Source organism: Saccoglossus kowalevskii, chromosome 3 (assembly GCF_978046115.1).
Source record: "Saccoglossus kowalevskii chromosome 3, keSacKowa6.1, whole genome shotgun sequence".
NCBI classification, from domain to species: Eukaryota; Metazoa; Hemichordata; class Enteropneusta; family Harrimaniidae; genus Saccoglossus; species Saccoglossus kowalevskii.
In genome coordinates this window covers 29,121,678-29,126,455 of record NC_140643.1, presented here as the reverse complement: position 1 = coordinate 29,126,455, position 4,778 = coordinate 29,121,678, and positions in this window count along the sequence as shown.

Here is a 4,778-nt window from a genome sequence, read left to right as displayed (position 1 = left end):
AGAATATTAAGTTAAGACTGGTAATGCAGTTAGATATTAGGTTAAGAATATTAAGTTAAGATTGGTAAGGCAGTTAGATATTAGGTTAAGAATATTAAGTTAAGACTGGTAAGGCAGTTAGATATTAGGTTAAGAATATTAAGTTAAGACTGGTAAGGCAGTTAGATGTTAGGTTAAGAATATTAAGTTGAGACTGGTAAGGCAGTTAGATGTTAGGTAAGAATATTAAGTTAAGACTGGTAAGGCAGTTAGATATTAGGTTAAAATTATTAAGTTAAGACTGGTAAGGCTGTTAGATGTTAGGTTAAGATTATTAAACTAAGACTGGTAAGGCAGTTAGATATTAGGTTAAGAATATTAAGTTAAGACTGGTAAGGCAGTTAGATATTAGGTAAGAATATTATGTTAAGACTGGTAAGGCAGTTAGATATTAGGTTAAGAATATTAAGTTAAGACTGGTAAGGCAGTTAGATATTAGGTTAAGAATATTAAGTTAAGACTGGTAAGGCAGTTAGATATTAGGTAAGAATATTAAGTTAAGACTGGTAAGGCAGTTAGATATTAGGTTATGAATATTAAGTTACGACTGGTAAGGCAGTTAGATGTTAGATTGAGAATATTAAGTTAAGACTGGTAAGGTAGTTAGATGTTAGATAAAGAATATTAAGTTAAGACTGGTAAGGCAGTTAGATATTAGGTTAAGAATATTAAGTTAAGATTGGTAAGGCAGTTAGATATTAGGTTAAGAATATTAAGTTAAGACTGGTAAGGCAGTTAGATATTAGGTTAAGAATATTAAGTTAAGACTGGTAAGGCAGTTAGATGTTAGGTTAAGAATATTAAGTAAAGACTGGTAAGACAGTTAGATGTTAGGTAAGAATGTTAAGTTAAGACAGGTAAGCCAGTTAGATATTAGGTTAAGAATATTAAGTTAAGACTGGTAAAACATTTAGATATTAGGTTAAGAATATTAAGTTAAGACTGGTAAGGCAGTTAGATATTAGGTTATGAATATTAAGTTACGACTGGTAAGGCAGATATATATTAGATTAAGAATATTAAGTTAAGACTGGTAAGGCAGTTAGATGTTAGATTGAGAATATTAAGTTAAGACTGGTAAGTTAGTTAGATGTTAGATTAAGAATATTAAGTTAAGGCTGGTAAGGCAGTTAGATATTAGGTTAAGAATATTAAGTTAAGACTGGTAAGCCAGTTAGATGTTAGGTAAGAATGTTATGTTAAGACTGGTAAGGCAGTTAGATGTTATGTTAAGAATATTAAGTTAAGATTGGTAAGGCAGTTACGTAGTATGTTCAGAATATTAAGTTACGACTGGTAAGGCAGTTAGATGTTAGATTGAGAATATTAAGTTAAGACTGGTAAGGTAGTTAGATGTTAGATTAAGAATATTAAGTTAAGACTGGTAAGGCAGTTAGATATTAGGTTAAGAATATTAAGTTAAGATTGGTAAGGCAGTTAGATATTAGGTTAAGAATATTAAGTTAAGACTGGTAAGGCAGTTAGATATTAGGTTAAGAATATTAAGTTAAGACTGGTAAGGCAGTTAGATGTTAGGTTAAGAATATTAAGTAAAGACTGGTAAGACAGTTAGATGTTAGGTAAGAATGTTAAGTTAAGACAGGTAAGCCAGTTAGATATTAGGTTAAGAATATTAAGTTAAGACTGGTAAAACATTTAGATATTAGGTTAAGAATATTAAGTTAAGACTGGTAAGGCAGTTAGATATTAGGTTATGAATATTAATTTACGACTGGTAAGGCAGATATATATTAGGTTAAGAATATTAAGTTAAGACTGGTAAGGCAGTTAGATGTTAGATTGAGAATATTAAGTTAAGACTGGTAAGGTAGTTAGATGTTAGATTAAGAATATTAAGTTAAGGCTGGTAAGGCAGTTAGATATTATGTTAAGAATATTAAGTTAAGACTGGTAAGCCAGTTAGATGTTAGGTAAGAATGTTATGTTAAGACTGGTAAGGCAGTTAGATGTTATGTTAAGAATATTAAGTTAAGATTGGTAAGGCAGTTACGTAGTATGTTCAGAATATTAAGTTACGACTGGTAAGGCAGATATATATTAGGTTAAGAATATTAAGTTAAGACTGGTAAGGCAGTTAGATATTAGGTTAAGATTATTAAGTTAAGACTGGTAAGGCTGTTAGATGTTAGGTTAAAATTATTAAGTTAAGACTGGTAAAGCAGTTAGATATTAGGTTAAGAATATTAAGTTAAGACTGGTAAGGCAGTTAGATATTAGGTAAGAATATTAAGTTCAGACTGGTAAGGCAGTTAGGTATTAGGTTAAGAATATTAAGTAAAGACTGGTAAGACAGTTAGATGTTAGGTAAGAATGTTAAGTTAAGACAGGTAAGCCAGTTAGATATTAGGTTAAGAATATTAAGTTAAGACTGGTAAAACATTTAGATATTAGGTTAAGAATATTAAGTTAAGACTGGTAAGGCAGTTAGATATTAGGTTATGAATATTAATTTACGACTGGTAAGGCAGATATATATTAGGTTAAGAATATTAAGTTAAGACTGGTAAGGCAGTTAGATGTTAGATTGAGAATATTAAGTTAAGACTGGTAAGGCAGTTAGGTATTAGGTAAGAATATTATGTTAAGACTGGTAAGGCAGTTAGATATTAGGTTAAGAATATTAAGTTAAGACTGGTAAGGCAGTTACGTAGTATGTTCAGAATATTAAGTTACGACTGGTAAGGCAGTTAGATGTTAGATTGAGAATATTAAGTTAAGACTGGTAAGGTAGTTAGATGTTAGATTAAGAATATTAAGTTAAGACTGGTAAGGCAGTTAGATATTAGGTTAAGAATATTAAGTTAAGATTGGTAAGGCAGTTAGATATTAGGTTAAGAATATTAAGTTAAGACTGGTAAGCCAGTTAGATGTTAGGTAAGAATGTTATGTTAAGACTGGTAAGCCAGTTAGATATTAGGTTAAGAATATTAAGTTAAGACTGGTAAAACATTTAGATATTAGGTTAAGAATATTAAGTTAAGACTGGTAAGGCAGTTAGATATTAGGTTATGAATATTAATTTACGACTGGTAAGGCAGATATATATTAGGTTAAGAATATTAAGTTAAGACTGGTAAGGCAGTTAGATGTTAGATTGAGAATATTAAGTTAAGACTGGTAAGGCAGTTAGGTATTAGGTAAGAATATTATGTTAAGACTGGTAAGGTAGTTAGATGTTAGATTAAGAATATTAAGTTAAGACTGGTAAGGCAGTTAGATATTAGGTTAAGAATATTAAGTTAAGATTGGTAAGGCAGTTAGATATTAGGTTAAGAATATTAAGTTAAGACTGGTAAGCCAGTTAGATGTTAGGTAAGAATGTTATGTTAAGACTGGTAAGGCAGTTAGATGTTATGTTAAGAATATTAAGTTAAGATTGGAAAGGCAGTTACGTAGTATGTTCAGAATATTAAGTTACGACTGGTAAGGCAGTTAGATGTTAGATTGAGAATATTAAGTTAAGACTGGTAAGGTATTTAGATGTTAGATTAAGAATATTAAGTTAAGACTGGTAAGGCAGTTAGATATTAGGTTAAAATTATTAAGTTAAGACTGGTAAGGCTGTTAGATGTTAGGTTAAGATTATTAAATTAAGACTGGTAAGGCAGTTAGATATTAGGTTAAGAATATTAAGTTAAGACTGGTAAGGCAGTTAGATATTAGGTAAGAATATTATGTTAAGACTGGTAAGGCAGTTAGATATTAGGTTAAGAATATTAAGTTAAGACCGGTAAGGCAGTTATATATTACGTTAAGAATATTAAGTTAAGACTGGTAAGGCAGTTAGATATTAGGTAAGAATATTAAGTTAAGACTGGTAAGGCAGTTAGATATTAGGTTATGAATATTAAGTTACGACTGGTAAGGCAGTTAGATGTTAGATTGAGAATATTAAGTTAAGACTGGTAAGGTAGTTAGATGTTAGATAAAGAATATTAAGTTAAGACTGGTAAGGCAGTTAGATATTAGGTTAAGAATATTAAGTTAAGACTGGTAAGGCAGTTAGATATTAGGTAAGAATATTATGTTAAGACTGGTAAGGCAGTTAGATATTAGGTTAAGAATATTAAGTTAAGACCGGTAAGGCAGTTATATATTACGTTAAGAATATTAAGTTAAGACTGGTAAGGCAGTTAGATATTAGGTAAGAATATTAAGTTAAGACTGGTAAGGCAGTTAGATATTAGGTTATGAATATTAAGTTACGACTGGTAAGGCAGTTAGATGTTAGATTGAGAATATTAAGTTAAGACTGGTAAGGTAGTTAGATGTTAGATAAAGAATATTAAGTTAAGACTGGTAAGGCAGTTAGATATTAGGTTAAGAATATTAAGTTAAGACTGGTAAGGCAGTTAGATATTAGGTTAAGAATATTAAGTTAAGACTGGTAAGGCAGTTAGATGTTAGGTTAAGAATATTAAGTAAAGACTGGTAAGACAGTTAGATGTTAGGTAAGAATGTTAAGTTAAGACAGGTAAGCCAGTTAGATATTAGGTTAAGAATATTAAGTTAAGACTGGTAAAACATTTAGATATTAGGTTAAGAATATTAAGTTAAGACTGGTAAGGCAGTTAGATATTAGGTTATGAATATTAAGTTACGACTGGTAAGGCAGATATATATTAGATTAAGAATATTAAGTTAAGACTGGTAAGGCAGTTAGATGTTAGATTGAGAATATTAAGTTAAGACTGGTAAGGTAGTTAGATGTTAGATTA